Below are 19,056 nucleotides of genomic sequence, written 5' to 3'. Positions count from 1 at the left end.
GTTAGTTCAGGGAAGGCTTCATGGGGAAACTATGTGGTTTATTAGTAGAAAGAGTGCTAGACCTAAAATGGTACACCTGAGTTACAATCATCCCTCTGATACCAGCCATCTGTACATCAAGTGACCTGCATCCAGATCATTGTACTCATCTCTCTCCTGTCAGACCTTATACTCTGTTACTGGAATTCTCCAATAGGTGAACTTTTGCCTCACCTTGTGCTGAATTAGGACTCCATGTCATTTATTGGCCATCTCCTCATGTGACACTACCACTACCCCCTTTCTTTTATATGGTGTCCTTGCCTATTAAAATGTATATTCTTTTATGGATTACTTGTTACTATTTACATATCCTGTACTTAACAAAGTGTTAATAATGTTCTATTTGTCTTTGTATTTATTGACAGACTGTCTATCTGCTGTCTGTCTATCATAATTAATTTATTATCAAACTGTGGATTATTGAAGTAGTTTCCTAACAAATCTTTCCACTTCCACTCTCTTCCCTTTTCTGTCTGTCCTTCATAGTGCTGCCAGAATAATTTTTTTAAATTCCTAGATCTGGATATGGCATTTCTTTGCTCAAAAATCTCCAGTGACTCCTAATTACAGAATTGCTGAAAGATGAACAAAGACTTTGAGGCTATCCGATTTAACCTACATCTGAATGAAAATCCACTCAACATGTGCAGGTGGGTCATCTGGCCTTGAAGAGGTTCATTTTGGGTGGAGTGGGGTTGGGGTAGAAGGGGAACCCTTTACTTCCAAAGGCAATACATTTGGGTAGTTCTAGTTGCTGGAAAGATTTTGTTTACATTCAGTCTAAATCTGTTATCCTACATATCCTACCCACTGACTGACCAGAGCTTTGTCTTCCAAAACTAAGCAGAACAAGTCCAATCATCTGCAATATGAAAGCTTGGTAGTTTTTTTTTTAAATAGTTATCACATCCCATATGTCTTCTCTTCATTCAGCTAAATCTCTCTGTTCCCTAAATCTCTCTGTTCCCCTCAACTCTCCTTAATTAATGCTCAAAATGACTGTCACAAGGTCTTGCCATCCTGGTCATTTGTCAATGTTCTCAATATGTGTTACCCAGGACTGAACATGGTCAGTAGGTCGTACAGTGGATGAAGAGGCTGGATCTGGAATCAGGAAGTCCTAAGTTCAAATCTGACCTTAGATCCTCACTAGTCATGTGACCATAAGCAAATCTCTTAACCTCAATCTGCCTCAGTTTTCTCTTCTGTAAAATGAGAATAATAACAGCTTCTACCTCCCAGGGTTGTTGTGAGGATCAAATGAGATTTTTGTAATGCATTTGGCACAATGTCTGGACACATATAGTAAGGATGATGACGATATGGTTTGACCAGTTCAGATTATAATACAAGTATAGTATGGCGTTTTGGAAAGAGCAACAGCTCTGGAGTCCAACGATCTCATTTCTAATCCCACCTTTGATCCTTACTACCTATGTGACCTTGGGTAAGACAATGGATTACTCACTTGTAAAATTAGTTTATTGAAATATATGGCCTCTGACATCCTAGCCTGCTCTGGATTTGTGATCCTGTAATCCTATGATCTCCTGTGTCTTGGACATTACACCTCTCCAAATGCAGCTTAAGATCCCATTCGCTTTTTTTTTTTTTTTTGGCTATGTTGTCTATTGACTCATAGTGAGCTTATAGCTCACTAAAATCCCTAGATCTTTTCCACATGAGCACCTCTCTAGCCACCCCACCCCCACCTTGTACTTATAAAGTTGATTTTTTTAACTCAAGTAGGAAATCACATTTTCCAATTCAGCTTCATCTTTTAGATTCAGCACATCATTCTAACTGTTGAAATCTTTTTGGATAATGATTCCAGTATCCAACATGTGTTAGCAATCGGTCCTTGCTAACTCTAGAGTATCTTCAAATTTGATAAATATGGCTTCATCCAAGTCTCTGAACTTTACATATCCTTGGCCCCATGTTATTTACCATTTTAATAAAACTCTTTTTTCTGGCATTTGGGGTTTTCTATGATCTAGCACATACCTGCCTTCCGAGCCCAATCTCATATCAATTTCCTCTATGAGCTCCATGCTCTCACCAGATTGTATTGCCCTCTGACCCCTGAAAAATCACTATATTTCTTGGCTTTATGACTGTTCTAGGGAAAAAAAAATGATTGGAATGATTTCTTTACCTAGTGAAAGGTTAAATGTTCTTTGAGGCCTCCAAGGGTGGTATTCTTGAAAGACCAATGAATTTGGAATCAAAGGATCTGGGGCCAAATCTTGGCCTTATTACATGTACAACTTTGGTCAGATTCTTTAATTTCTTTGGTCCTTAGTTTCCTCAACTATAAAATGAAGGGACTTTATTAGGGTTCTTAACCTGGGCTCTGCTAGTGTGATTTCTAAAAAATATTTCAATTATAAATGAAATCTTTTGTAATATTTTGTATTTGATTTTATGCATTGAAAGACATTAGTTTGAGAAGAGTTCCATAGACTTCAATAAACTGACAAAGGAAGCCATGATATCCCACATGTACAAAAATATTTATAGCAGCTCTGGTTGTGGTGGCCAAAAACTGGAAATCAAGGGGATGTCCATCAATTGAGGAATGGCTGAATAAATTATAGTATATGAATGTAATGGAATATTATTGTGCTATAAGAAATGATGAACAGGAAGACTTCAGAGAGGCCTTAAAAGACTTATATGAATTGATGTTGAGTGAAGCGAGCAGAACCAGGAGAACTTTGTACACAGCAACAACCACAGTGTGCTAGGAAGTTTTCTGGTAGGCTTAGTACTTCATTGCAATGCAAGGACTTAAAAAATTCCCAATGGACTCTTGAGGCAAAATGCCTTCCACATCCAGAGAAAAAACTATGGAATTTGAAAGCAGAATGAAGCAGACCATTTTTTGTGTGTATTATGTTTTGTTTTGTTTTGTGTTTTCTCCTGTTCTTTTAAATTCTTCTATGCAACATGACTAAAGTGAAAATATGTTTAATAGAAATATATGTGTAGAACCTATATAAAATTGTATGCCGTCTCAGGGAGGCAGTAGGAAGGGAAGCGTGAAGGAGGGGGAGGGAAGAGAATAAAATCTAAGATATATGGAAGTGATTGTAGAACACTGAAAACAAATAAAATAATTTAACAAAAAAAATTAAAAAATCCATGGTATAAAAGGTTAAAAATCCCCATGCTAGATGATAATTAAGGTTTCTTGAAGCTTCATTTTCCTCCAGAAAGGCTTTTCTCACTCTTTCCCAGCATCAGTAACCTTCTTTGCTACCCTACCCCTCTGCTCTACCACTTCCAGACCTCAGATGACACTTTTTTTGCATCTCCCAAATGTTATCATGCTTCATATTTATCTTTTCACACCATGTCTTCTTAATAGATAGTAATCTCCTGAGAATATGGATCATGACTTATATATATATATATATATAGGACAGTGTTCTATGAACAGTAGGCATTTAATAAATGTCCATTGAATTAAACTAATTAAATGATGGTATCTATATACAACCCTTCCCCTCACTACATTGCCCTGTAGTAAAATGTTAAATAAAATGAAAAATCTCTGAAATTGAAAAGGTGCTAACGCCTGTGATTCCAGGAAGCCCCAGTTTACAAAAAGGTTGAATTCCAATAGTCTGTCTGTCATAGTGGTTATTTGGAACACAGAAAGAATTTGCCCACAACAGCAGTTATATATTTAAAATGATACTATGTTCCATGATTTTTCATTGTAAATGTATAATGTTACAGCCACATTGTGGGCAAGATAGATTTTTGTGGCCCAACCTAGCAACTGAAACACCATTTGAAAACATCGTTTCTCTAAGGAAGTACTTTCTGTAATACATATCAGGCAGAAGTCTAGGGAACACTCTCAGACTATGGTTCTGAATCTTTTGGCATCTTTGTAGGGAAAAACAAATATGGCAGCTGAGAAACCATGACTTGCTTTCTAGAGCTGTAGGTGGTAGGGGGTGGTGGTAGTGGGGAACTCCTGCTTCAGTATGAAATAATTCAGATGGTCAAATATATAGCTAGTCGTATGATGGGAATTCATAACTCAGTAACTATCTTCATTATTTATCTCACCACCATTAAGTTGCCATCGATTGCTCTAGATTTCAACCGTCTATTTGCCCAATGTAGAAGGATGTAATTTTTCTTTGGGTACCATTTTAGAGGATAAACAGGGGCCCTGGCATAGTCAGTAGAGATCTGGCCTTAGAATCAGGAAGATCTTGGTAGTAAGTATTAAGTAAATCATTCAGCAAATATTTATTAAGTACTCATTATGTTCCAGGAACCATGCTAAGCACTGGATTACAATTATGAAAGACAGACTTGGCCTTCAAAGATTATGCAGTCCAAGAAAGGGCCCTGAAAGAAGGAGGGGCAGAGAAAAAAGTACTTGATGCAGGGGTATGATAGAGTCTAATTCAAAGGTGAGGGTGTGTGTGCGTGCGTGTGTGTGTGTGTGTGTGTGTGTGTGTCTGTTTATGTGACCCTGAACAAATCACTTAGTCGCTCTCTCCCTGGCTCTATATAAACTGCAGAGTAGGTACAGATCTCCATTGTTACAAATAGTTTCCTTTCTAGGAATGCCCTAAATCAATGAAAGCATGGATCTGGGGGTTTTGTTGTTTGTTTTTAGCAGAGGCCAGTAGTAGAGGTCAGCTATTAAACCTGTCATTCCCCAAACTCCTGCTCTCTGGGAAGCTTCATCCAGTGCCTGACATCATAGGAATTGGTCTGTTTTGTACTCTTATTTTCTCTAGGAAAGTTGACTTAAGTTTTTTGAACTTATCTGTTAAGCCCATTTCCTGCCCTTGGGGATAAAGAGATAAATGTGAAAATCTGCTTCTGGATAGCTGTGCCTAGTATTCAATGGTCCATATCTTGGAATCATCTCTCAATAGGAGCTAAAGTTCTATTCCATGAACTTATTCTTTGTCTTAGCTTCCAGAGTTTTAAATTTCTCCTTCCTTCCATAATGCATCAAGGGTTTGTGCAGCTGGTTCAAGAGTTAAATATGCAATCAGTGTGATGCAATCCCTTCCCTTATCAGCAAAGGGGGAGAAAACTAGCTTAAATTTTATGCATTTGTCAAGACTTCCAAAGCAAAGTGATCAGTAAACCTAATTGATGTGATCTTAATTGGAATCACAAGGGTAACTGGAATGCATGTGGAGTTCAGTTGTTTTTGTTTCTAATGGAGCTGTTTGGCTGAGATTGGACCATTATCTCTAGCTCCCCAGAGGATATGAATCTGTGTTTGAGTCTTGCTGGGAGTGAAATGTTATACTGAATATAGTCTCTTTCTGGACATTCCTTCTCTCCTATTTTCCATGGGTTGAAGGAGGTCACACTTTCCTAATGAGCTACAATCAGTGGTGAATAAACAGAGTTATATTCTTGTTCCATCATCACAAGACATGGTGGTGATAGATGCACATGTGTGTTCATCATCATTATCCCAAATTAGTCATTTTTACAGTCATGATACAGGCCTAGAGACTGATGCGGAACGTTGAGTCTCCTCTCCTTAAGAGACATGTGTATGACTGCATATCAGATTTCTTACCATCTCAGGGAGGGAGAAGAGGAGAGAGGAAGGGATAGAATTTAGAACTCAAAATATATTTTAAAAAAGAATGGTAAAAATTGTTTTTACATGTAATTGGGGGAAATATTCCTATATATTATTAAAATATATTTAAAGGGCAAAAAAAGAGACCAATATGTATTTTTTTTAATTCTCTCATCTGTATAGCTTAATTTGAGAGATTTTCAAGGTCTCATTTATTTTTCAACCCCAGTAAGTATTCTTTGGTTGGTCTCTGTCCTGAAGGAATTAGATAAAGCAAGCCAGGAAGCTTGATTTTCACTCCTTCATCCTCTTTAGTTCTTTCTCATATGTTAATAATATCTCACCCATCCTCTATATAGTTTATTGAGATGTTTTTACTTCTGTTTTTGTTTTTCTGAAAGTGAAGGGAAAAAAAAAACCTGAGATCATTTCTATCACTACAGAGGCAACATGGGAAGGAAAGCTGGTATTTCAGTCAGGAAAACCTGAGACTAAATCAAGAACCTCTTTTAACATATACTGCCTGTGTGAGCCTGGGCAACCTCTATATCAAACTCAAATAGAAATGAGGGTCATTAATCTGTACATAAGGCACTCTGGGGGGGTGCTGCATATTGACTTAGAAAACTGCATGTTAACATCATCTATGTTCTGTTGTATTTTTATTTATTTTGCTAAATATTTCCTAATTACATTTTAATATGGTCTTGGCAGCACACAAGAATGTTGTAGACTCATTTAGGCTTCTCTTTGACATCTCTGCTCTCAGTAACTCTCTAAAACTATACTTTGGAGGTAGGGTGTGGGATCTATATTGATAAACTTTCCTCATCTGGATCAAAGAAATTACAGGTTCTATCCTTATCTTTTATTTTTATTGATAATCAATGCCATAGAGCAATCTATTGAATAAACTCTAAAATTTCAACGGAACTTGTCTCCAGCGCACCAACCTACAATGTATACCTCTTAATGAAGTAATAATTATTTTCTTTTAACTCCAAGGAGTCTATTCATCATGATTTTTTAAAAAGCATTTACTTCTCTACAGAGTAATGGGTGATAGACCCTGGGCCTAAATGTTGAGATAAGATACAGCCCTTGTCCTCTCAGAGGTTATAATGTATTAGGCCAACGGTGGGGAACCTGTGATCTTGGAGCCATATGAGGTCCTCTAGGTCCCCAAGTGTGGCCTTTTGACTGAATTTAAACTTCACAGTGAAGTTTGGATTCAGTCAAAGGGCTGCACTTGAGGACTCAGAGGGCCACATGTGGCCTTGAGGCTGTAGGTTCCCCACCTTTGTCTAGGCAAAGAAGATCGAAAATGGATAACCATAATATACAATCCGATCCAATTCATATCAGTATTTAACTAATAGAAAATGGGTCTCCATACTTGACTGCTAAAATGATTGTCCTATCTAACCATGTCACTCCACTACTCCATAGCTTCCAGTCCCTCACTACTAGGAGCAATTCACAAATCTGTTTGGCACAACCCAGCCTCAACCTATTGCTCCAACCCTATTATAAGTTCCTCTGATTGACACACCATACAATCCAGGTAAGCTGTTTTGTTTTTCTTATATATTACACCATTTTTCATTTCCAAGCCTGATATGTATGCTTTCCTCACCTTTCCTCACCTCTTAGTAATAGTTAGCACTTAGACAGAATTTCAGTTTTACAAAGGGCTTTATAAATATCTCATTCTCTCACAACAATCCTGGTAGATAGGAGCTATTATTATCACTGTTTTACGGATAAGAAAACTGAGGTAAATGGAGGAAAAGTAATTTGTTCAGGGTCACATAACTAGTAAATGCTGGAGACTAGACTTGAACTCAAGACTTCCTGAACTTCCTTATCCACTGTACCACCCAACCATTTTTTTCTCTCAAAATCCCTAATTTCTCTCAAGAGCCAGCTCACATTCTACTTTTGACATGAAGCCTGTCTCAATAGAAAATCTTTCATAATTCTTCTTCATTATAGTTCTTTCTTTCTCTTGATTATTTCCTATCTTGTATATAGCTTGATATGGTTATCTTTTGACTTTCTTTGTATTCCCAATTCTAGGTGTATACTTGGTGCTTAATAAATGCTCTTTGGCTAAGTCACTAGTATTCCCAGGTTTTGGTGCCCTCCTCTCCCTGTCAACACCCTTGCATCTACTTTTTAATAGATTTGTATATACCTATATACATACATGTTGGCTCCCTAGATAGAATATAAACTTCTTGAGGGAAAAGACTGCTTCACTTTTTATCTCCAAAACCTAGTAGAAGGTACTTAATACATATGCTTATAATTGGCTGATTTATTCAATAGTATTCAGGACATGGCAACTGCTTACTAAGAATTTTCTATTCACTCATTCATTTTATCCACCTGCACAGTATTCTGCCAAATATTAAGCATAAAACAATGGTGGCATGATAATGGCTTTTTTTGGAACATTTTTTTATCTGAACTTCATCAAATAAAATGGAAATGAGAAAATAACTATATAAAGTGATTACCATCGCTATCCACATAAATTAAAATAGGAGCATAGAAGAAGAAACATCCAACAAAGAACTGAATCATCTGGCTTATTTATAGAAATGTAGGGGCTTATGATCATGGTTCAGAAGCAGGTCATTACCACTTGAAATTGCAGAAATGCTAGCCTTAAGGAGAATGGGGCTAGTGACTGAAGCATATTATCCAAGGAAATAGTGAAAATTGGGCAGCTCATCACTGTAGGCTGTAAAATTAGCACTCTTTACGTAGCCAGAATTGTACCCTAGAAATTCACTATCTTTCATAAAATGTCAAATCTTTGCCTTACAAACCGAAACCCCAAATAATAATAATTTGTATTTACGCAGCACTTCAAAGTTTTCAAACTGCTCATTTGATCTTTGTAATACCTTGGGAGGTCGATGTGATCACTATCCCCATATTAAGGATGAGGAAAAAGTGACTCACCTAGGGTCGCACAGCTAATAAGCATTTGATTCTGTAGCTGAACTCGAATCTTGCTGACTCTAGGCCCAGCACTCCAGCCACTGTGCCATCTAGCTGCCCCAAATATTACTAAGACCCTAAATAACAAAATGTATTAGAAGTAGATCCTTATTGCACACACAATTGTTTTCCATAACTGCCTGGTCTCAGCATTGACCCGTGCATACATGAAATTTAAAAACATCTTAAATAGACACCATCATACCAAACACTCTTACATCCAAACTACGTAGAATGACAGTCTTTGAAAATCAGGAGGCCGTGCAGAAGAAATCAGAATCATGTGAGAACCTGACAAGGTTGTCATCCCATCTGCTACTGGAATTGTTATTAAAATGTTTTCAGCAAGCCTATGGAGGATAAACCTATAATTGTTCAATTATAAAAAGCAACCCTTTTATCCACTCTGCAATAGAACATAGATAATTAGATATAAATTACTAATAGCAATAGAACAACTTGTCCTAGAACCCTTTTTATCTGAATGCTATCAAACAAGATTAGTCAATCAATAAGCATTTACTAAGTGCCTGCTGTGTTCCACAGTAGGAGCTAGGAATACAAGCACACAGAATGAAACAATTTCTACTTGAAAGGAGCTTATATTCTAACAGAGTACCTAAGAATATATAAATATGTATAAAGTTTATACATCTATATATATATACACATACATATACATATACACAAGTATATACACACATAGCTATCTACCTACCTGTCTATCTGTCTATATGCCAAATATCAGGTAGTAGGGAAGAGGCAGAAGCAGCAATTTGGTAGATGAGGAAAGGCAGAATATAGCATTGGGAGAAGAATGATTTATTTTTTCTATAATAATAACAGATTTCCTAGTTGTTAAAAGGCTGGGGAGAAAAGGTGATGGCATCAACTTTGAGATGAACTGCAGGGCCAACTTTTAGTTTGTTCATTATGGGGTAGTTAAGGAGATCAAGTCAGGGGGATGAAAAGACTAGAAAATCATCAGTCTAGTAGGATCTTTCTGCAATGGTTTCCAAAGTGCAGTGGCTAGACATGTTGACTGCCATCACCAGGTCAAAAGGAGCTGATGCTAATCTCTCAGATTACCCTTTTCAAGCCCTTATTCACTTACTGATTGGGGTGGGGCGGGGGGGAAGTAAGGTACCAGCTAAAACAGAACAGGCATACCTCCTTAACTTCTCATGGTGACCAGGAAGTTATCATATGTCACGGCTGTTCAGCAGAAACTTAACAGCTGGTGACTTACATGAAAGCTGTCACGTAAATCACCTTGTGTAATAAGCATGTCCCTGCCATCCTATGTTAGAAGACAATGCAGCTCATTTAGGCTGTGATCATATTTCAGATAGCCAAGAGTGAGTGTGTAGGTTAGCTTTTTTTTTTTCCTATCAAGGAGCATGGTAAGAGGTAGGGATTATAATATAATGTTTCTTCTATTTTAGACTGCAGCACGATTTTAATCTGTGAGCTGGCTTGGCCACTTGGTAGTAAGTTTCTCTTAGTCATCTACCAGCTGTCCAGGCTTTTACTATCTTCTCACTCTGATTCTGGTCAATGGAGTAGAGAGAACTTTCACGGTAAATTAAAAAAACAAAACAACTCTAAGCATTTTCTCCAGAAATGCTATTTTGCTATTGTGTTTTCATTCGCTTGAGTTCAACTGAGAAAGTCCTAAGCATATGACAATGCACAAGACTCAGTGTCTGCATGAGACACTACATAAACTCTCAATCAATATGTTTCGTGAGTACCAGGAAAAACAAGATAGATCAATGAGGAACAGAAAACTGAAATTATACAAATCTGTATGAATACAATTACTCCTTTTCCCACCATTCCCTCAATACTCTGGAATATGCATCATGCTATATTAATAGTTCACTCTAAAAGTAAAAATTTATATTTTGGTTCCATTATGTATTTCACAAAATGTTTTTCCCACAACAAAATTGTGAGGCAAGTCTGGTATAATTATTCCATTTTCATAGAAAAGGAATACGACACAAAAAGAAGGAATGATTTGCTCAAAGTCATGTAGCCAATAAGGACTAGACATAAAACCTGAGCAATCAAAATTGTTCTCTGGGTGTTTCATTGTTTTGTTATTTGTTCCTTGGTACATCTATGTCTCTGGGTGCTTTCGTGTCTTTCTCTTCTCTTCTAGTCTGAATATTCTATTCTGTTTTGTTACATCCTATAAATACAGCATATTAGAATAGAATATGGTAGCATATTATAACATATATTATAATCTACATTATAACATATTACATCATATACTATTGTTTCTATTATAATACACACTTGTATATAGCATATGCTATTATTCATATCATATAATATGTATCATGTGATACATTTATATTGTATTATATCATTTATATTATATTATGATATATGCTACTATTTGTATTATAATGTGCACTATTATTTATATCATAATACAAAGCATAAGCACCATGGAAAGAGGCTAGAGTTGTCCATAGAGTCAATAAGACCTACATTCAAATCTTACCTCTAATACATACTGGGCTATTTTTATAATCCTGGGCAATCAGTTAAACTCTCAGTGACCCAGGAAACATTATGGCAGTACAAGCAGTAGAAGATTCACTGATTTCCATTGGGCAATAAGAAGATATTTTCATCCCCAAGACTTATTACAGCAATGACATCGCTGGATCAAGTATATGTATGGATGTGTGTGTGTGTGTGTGTGTGTGTGTATATGTATATATATATATATGCGTGTGTGTGTATGTACATATATACACCTATACATATGTGTATAATAAATGTGGAGAGTTGCCGAGATCACTGAGAGGTTATTAGGTTTGTTCAGAATTTTTCTGGTTTCAAAGCTGGTCCTCCATTCAGTTCTCAATGCTTCCTCTCTAGGTATCCTATAGATGGAAGCCAGCTATCAAGGCTGGAAATGGGGAGAGTGTTTGGTTTTGGTTTTTTTTTTTTTTGTGGGAATAATACATGGGAGATTATATCTATGTATAAATGTATGGATAAATACATGATGATAAAGATTCATGACCCACGAAAAATTGTTATAAAATCATCACCACCACCACCACCACCACCATTATCACAGGGAGCATATGGAACACTGGACCACTAGTCAGGATGAGTTGGGCTCAACTTTGTCCTCAGATACTTTCTAGCTGTGTGACCCTGGGCAGGTCACTTAATTTCCCTCCTTTTAAGTTTTGTCATCTTTAAAATGGGGATAATAAAAGCATCTACTTCCCAGGGTTGTTGTGAGGATAAAATGAGATATCAGTAAATCTCTTTGCAAACCCTCAGATGCTACATATGTGCTCACTATTGTCATGAAGCATTTACTAAATAACTACTTCATTTTCTACTAGACAATGGACAAAAAATTCCCTGCCCTCCAGGAGTTTGCAGTCGGGGGCGGAGGGGTAATATGTCTTACTCCGTGTCCCTGTGTCACTGTGCAAAATTAGGAGAGTCATCATGACAACCAGCATATTCTGTGGGAGGGAGGGAGTAGGCTTGATTTTTACCATGGGTATGAATAGGAAAATCTATCATCGTGTCTTCAGGACATTGTTTGCTGAACTATGAGCAGAACAAATGATCCTGTGATGTATATGGATTTTGAAAGAAAACCTTCAGGTTGTATGTACTGTCCCTCTAGTTTGTTATGTGGAAGAGAGGGAGGGAGAGAAGGAGGGAAGGAGAGAAAGACAGAGATAGACAGAGACAGAGATAGACTGAGAGAAAGAGAGAGAGAAGGAAGGAGGGAGGGAGGGGGGAGAGAGAGAGACAGAGACAGAGAGACAGAGACAGAGAGAGAGAGAGAGACAGAGAGAGAGAGAGAGAGAGAGAGAGAGAGAGAGAGAGAGAGCATTAGGCTAGGAACCAAAAAATAGGGGTGCTATTTCAGGCTCTTCCACAAACTCACTGGGGCAGGAGCCAGCCACAGGGCAAAGTAAGGCCACTCTGCATGTCCTTAAGCACTCTTACAGGGCTGTGTGAGGAGACTCACTTCCCCCAGCAAGCATGTGAGTTTCCAAACTATGCAATTCTTCAAAGGGAGTGGAGCTTGTGGGGTGGGGATCAGGAGGGGGCTAGACATTCAGGAAAGGAGCCAGAAAATGCAGAAGTACTGTGAATATATCTTGGCTCTGGCTCTGGTTCCATTGCAGAGGTGATAAGCTGACCACCAGACAGGCAGTTTAGACTCTCCTCATAACAGTTTCACTGGAAATACAGCTACCAGAAATTCTTATCTCCAAGTTCCTGGGTTCAAATCCCACTTCAGATACTTACTAGTTGTGTGATGCTAGAAAAGTCACTTAATCTTTCTGTAATTCAGTTTTATCAAGTGTAAAATGAGGGTGTGCAACTCAATGGCATCTTTCCAGTGTTAAATTTATAATCTCATAATACTTTCTGGCTAGATGAGTGAAAATGGTGTCTGGAGGAGTGGAAAAAAGATATGCTCATTTCCCTTCGTCATCAATAAAGTATATACCTAGCCTACTCATAGGCATAATTGTCTATATGATTTTTGCACAAATAGCCTAACTCACTTCTCCTGAGAAATAGCGTTTAACTCTGTGCAACTGTTGTTTATGTTATCAGTCTTCAAAACAAAAAGAAAACAAAAAAAAAAATCTCCATATGGCTCATAATATTTTCTTGATATTCAAGGTCTCAACAGTGTGTCCCCAGACTTCTCTCTCAAGGTTACTGTTTACTGATCTTCACCATGCAGCCAGACTCTTCTACTCATTTCAACTAAATAAGTGTTCATGGTTGTGTCTACCTCTTTGTTCATGATACTTTCCCTGCTGGAATATTTTCTCTCTCCTCCTCTCTCTACCTATTTTTACCTTCAAAACTTTATTTAAGTTCACTGATGAGGACTGGAAAGGGGAAGGTGAGATCCCCACAGAGACCGGGGTACCAGAGACAGGTCGCCTGGAAGGAATTCATGGACTCAAGCATTGTTGAGGTCAAGGTAAAGATTTATTAAGCTTTTCAGCAGGCAAGAGTTCTTAGGCAACCTGCAACCTTACAGGGATATAGGAAAAGTTTATATAAGATATTCTATAGTGAAGCATGTGCCAAATATGCTAACCTGGTGATTCAGGGTGGGATTAGGGAATGCCTAGTTCTTAAAGGAACATGCGCTTTTGGTATCTACTGCACAGGTATTTTACCCAGAGTTCATCGAGAAATAGCCCAATGTGGGGCTACCTGGAGGTGTGGTTTTAGGCCTGAGACATCACCAAGTAAACTAATGGTTAAGGTTGGCTCAGAAATACCAGGCTGCTCTCATCAATGTCTTGTTAGACAAGATAAATGTAGGGGAGCATACGCATGTCTAAGTCTAGGATACATATGATTGGTCAATGAGTAGTAAATGTTGTTATGACCCAGTCCACAGTCTTGTTCAGCCAGTACACAGCTGAATCAGACTAATAAGTTCTATTGGTGCAGCTGGCTACATCAGGAAGGGAGACAAGGATTGCTGCTAGGGCAGGCTATGTCATTGGGCTAGGGAGAAACTGCCTGGGATAGTGTTTTGAGGCTAGGGAGAAATGTGGTTTTTAAAGAGAAATATGATTTTAGAATTGGGGCCCAAGCACAGGCACCCAAGCACCCCATCATCACTACCCACCATTGAGCTTTTCCTGACTCATCCTGTTCAGAGTGATCTCTGCCTATTGTGAACTTCTGCAGCACTCTTTACTAATTTGTCATTGACATCTCTGATAGTCTTAATATATATTTTAATTTGTCTTTTCATGTGTATTAGTCTGGTCTCTGCAGCTAGATGGTAAACTCTTTAAAGGTAGGAACTTTGCTTAAATAATCTTTGTACTTCCCCCCAGAACTTACTCTGGGATCTACCCATAATAACTGCAGTATAATAAACATAGTTTGGAGGTTTTTTGGGGGGAAGAGGCTTACCAAAGAGTCTAACACTGGGTTTTGCACAAGTGTGATATTTAATAAGCGTATATTTATTGAATTATCAAATGAGTGACTGGATAAATAAATGAACAATGATGATTCTGTGAATTCCAGAGCTGGAAAGGATCTCCTTAACACCAGAAAGGACTGAGCCTATATAAAAGGACCAGTTGTATCTCAAAATCACTTTTAATGATAGGGAGGTTATAATTCCATTTGACAATCATGTTTAGCATTTTCCAATGCTCATCATCAGAATGTTTTCTTTTTTGTTCCTTAGAGCAAGTCTTAGTCCTTGCAACTAACTTAACCTTATTTTTTTCTTGCTTTGCAATGGTATTGCTTTATGATGAACATGAAAAAGTCAAACAAGTAGGAGCTAAAATTAGATCAGGGCCAATATCCCTGAAGTAGAACAGTCACTTAGCCATTTGTGAACCTCTGGCTTATGACTTTGACAGTGGTTGCTAAATGTTTGGCACCCACCTATCATGCAGGACCAGCCACAGGTCACCACTGCAGAGGGGTATTAAGTAGCTTAAAAAGGTAAGAATGTTTCCATGCAAGAGACCAAAAAGGAGATGTATTCTTTAACTTTTGGTTTTTATCATTACTATTTTAATTGAAATCTTAGACATTTTAATGTAGACATGTTAGCTAATGAGAACTCTACCTAGTACCATTCAATTTAATGGTCACAGGTCAGAATTTCACATTTGAAAGAAATCACTGCAGGGTGTATGGTATTTAGGGGAATATTAATAAACTGTGTTTGATATATGTTAAACTTTATGGGCTTCTAAGTCATACAGATAGGGTGATCTTATAGGTAGGTTCTAAATATTTGGGTCTGGAACTCAGGAGGGAGTTAAAGGTAAGAGATATAGATTTAGTATGTACCACCATAGTAAATACCACTGTATGAAAGTGGCAAGTGAAGCTGTGGAAGAGAGATGTATTCCCATAGAATTATTCCCAGAGAATGTAGAGAGAAAAGATGGAAGGGGCAGAATTGAACTGAAGCACAATAACAATAAGGGAAAGGAAAATGAATAAAGAATTAATGGAGAAGAAAGAGTGGTTAGAGTCATAAAAGAAAAAGCAGAAGAGTATGGCACCTCAGCTGTTAAAGTAAAGCACTGAACATAGAAAACTTTTTCAAGAAGTTAGCCATGAAGGGAATTGGAGAGATGAGACAAAAGTTGTTTCAAGGAATTATCTGTAAAAAATTAAAATACATACACATATGTATGTACATGTATAATTCAATATAAGTCAATTCAACACATACATGTACACACATACACACACACACACACACACTGAATTGACTTGAATCAACCAGTGTCTGAGACAAATCTCCTCTTTGACAGACTTCTCCTCCTAAGAGTCCCAGCCTTAATAAATGAATATCAAATGTAATTGTTGGAGATGGAGCTAATATGATGGAATAAAAGCAGGGACTTGCTAGTGCTTTCCCCCCAATAGGTCTTAGTCTATGGAAGAGCTCAAAAAGGATTTTGAAATTCAAATAAGAGAAATAGAGCAAAAATCGGGAAGATAAATGAGAGTGATGGAAGAAAACCATGAAAAAAAGGCAACTGCTTGCTAAAAAGGGCTCAAAAAATGCTGAAGAAAATAATACCTTAAAAATGGACAACCCAAATGGCAAAAGAAATCCAAAAAGTCAATGAAGAGAAGAATGCCTTAAAAAGCAGAATTGGCCAGATGGAAAAGGAGGTCCAAAAGCTCACTGAAGAAATTAATGTTTTAAAGATTAGAATGGAACAGATGAAAGCTAATGAGTTTATGAAAGATCAAGAAATTATAAAACAAAACCAAAAGAATGAAAAAAATAGCAGACATTGTGAAATATCTCATTGAAAAAACAACTGACCTGAAAAATAGATCCAGGAGAGACAATGTAAAAATTACTGGATTACCTGAAAGCCATGATCAAAAAAGAGTCTAGACATCACCTTTCAAGAAATTATCAAGTCTGAGTGGGGGCATTGACCTCAGGTACAATAAGAGTTAGTGGAGAAGATGATGAGATAAGGAAGGACCTAATGGAGGAACTGGGTCTTACATTGATCTTGAATCATTAAGAGGACTCTGGAAGGTAGATAGTAGAGTGGGGCAAAGGAAAGAGGGTCAAGCATGAACAAAACGATGGTCAATTTGGGAAGAAAGGAAACCTCAACATTATTACAAGCTTTCCTGTTGTATAACCCCAAACAAGTCACTTCATCACTGAATTCTCTCTGTAAAATGAGGTACTTGGATTAGATTAACTGTAAGGTTACTTACAGGTTAAACACTCTGATTTCATGAATGAGTATGGGATTTGTGGTGAAGGGATGAGTCTGGTTGGAGTTGGGAGTTCCCATTGAGGACTAAGTTTGACCAGACTATTGAGGGCCATGCTTGAGGAGTTTCAGTTAGTCAGTTATTAATTGGTTTACATATGACTTGATTGAAACCTTCAACATCTATCTGCCCTCCTGGATGCTTTCCAGCTCAAATTTCCTTTTAAAATTGAACCCAATATTCCAGAAGCACTGTGAGCAACGCAGAGTACTATGAAACTCTCACTTTACTTACCTTTCTATTTTATTTTGTTTTTTAAAATTTGATATTTTTTTCCTAATTACATGTAAAAATAATTTTAACATTCTTTTTCCAAATTCTGCACTCCAGATTCTCTCCCTTCTTCCCTTATCCTCCCATTGAGAAGGCAAGCAATTTGACAAAGGTTATACATGTGTTTACTTACTTTTTGAAATGCCACCTGGTATTGCATTAGTTTTTTGGTTGCCATAGTGAACTGTTGACTCATACTGAACTTTTAGTTCACAGAAAACCACAGAGCTTTTTTTCAGACAAACTGTTCTTTACCTGTGTTTCCTCTATTTTGTGCTTATAAAGTGAATATCTTGAACTAAAATGGAAAACTTTACATTTATCCCTATTTAATTTTTTGTACCTGATTTAGCCAAAAGCCCTAGCCTGTCAAAATCTGTTTGCAATCTGTCCTAACTTTGTGTGGTCTTTGATAAGGATCCTATATATGGCTTTATCCCAGTCATTGATTTAAACAAATGTTGAATAGGGTACAATCAAGCACCAATATCTAGGTAATTCCTCTGGGGATGCAACTTCAGCTAGGCTAACTTTAAACCATTAATGAGTGATTTTTGAGATTGGTCATTTGATCAGCTCCAAATTCATCTAATATTGCCATTACCTAGCCCAAATATCTCTACTATTTAACAATAACATTGCATATTTTATCAAATACTTTGCCAAAATATAGGTAAATTATGTCCAAAAATTCATTCCTGTTCTATTTGTATATCAAAAAGACAAATGTATTTAATTTGCCCTGACCTCATCTGACAAAACCATGGTGATTCTTTGTGATTTCTATTTCCTTTTCTAGGTGTTCACTAACCTTTAATAATATGCTTTAGAATTATACCAGAAAAAAACTGGGTGAGACTGAAAGGACTATTTTCAGATTTGCTTTAGGGTTTCCTTCTTGGAGAACCTCCTCAGATTCTCATTCTCTCACTAATCTTATTTCTTATCTCTTCCCTTCTGCTGTTCTCAAGGAAATCTGCTCAGTATCCACTCTGGGCAATCATCTTACTCCTGCTGCAAGATGTCACTCAAGTTGGTCATACTCCTGAAATACTCTTACCACACCATGCGCCATCATGTGGTTTCTTTTCCTTGAAGCCACTGTTGAAAACTTGGTTCCTCCATGAAATCATCTCAGCCTCATTATAATGAGTACGCTTCCTCTGACCTTCTCTGTAGCAGGCACAAATGAAATAAGTAGACAATTGTTGGCATGGTATGATTCTGAAAGACACCAAAAGGCTCTTCTGACCCAAATGTCCTAGAAGAAAAAATTGAGTTTTGTGGTTTTCTAGTCCAATTATTTCATTTTACAAACGAGGAAACAAAAGCCAGAGAAGTCATATATCTAGTTATTGCCAAATTCAGGACAAGAACCCTGGTCCCCTGACTTCCAGTCTAATGTTATTTCTGCTATCTCATATTGCCTTCCTTTCCCACTGACCTGGAATCCCCCCTGTTTTAAAGACTTGATTACAGAGATGTGAGTTTCAGTTGGGTTAAATTATTATATTATCTGGAAGGAGTATTATTGGTGTATTAATGATAAGTTCACTTACCTTGGTAGTGTACTTTCCAGGGAAGTACAGATTGACAATGAGGTTGATGTGTGCCTTGCTAGAGCTAGCTCAGTGTTTGGGAGGCTCTGAAGAAAAGTTTGGGGGAGAAAAGGTATTAGACTGACTACCAAACTGAAGATCTACAGAGCCGTTGTGCTGACTTCATTGTTATATGCTTGTGAAACATGGACAGTACCAGCGCCATGCCAGGAAACTGAATCACTTCCATTTGAACTGTCTTAGGAAGATTCT

This window comes from Notamacropus eugenii, chromosome 2 (assembly GCF_028372415.1).
Source record: "Notamacropus eugenii isolate mMacEug1 chromosome 2, mMacEug1.pri_v2, whole genome shotgun sequence".
NCBI classification, from domain to species: Eukaryota; Metazoa; Chordata; class Mammalia; order Diprotodontia; family Macropodidae; genus Notamacropus; species Notamacropus eugenii.
This window is presented reverse-complemented; position numbering follows the sequence as displayed.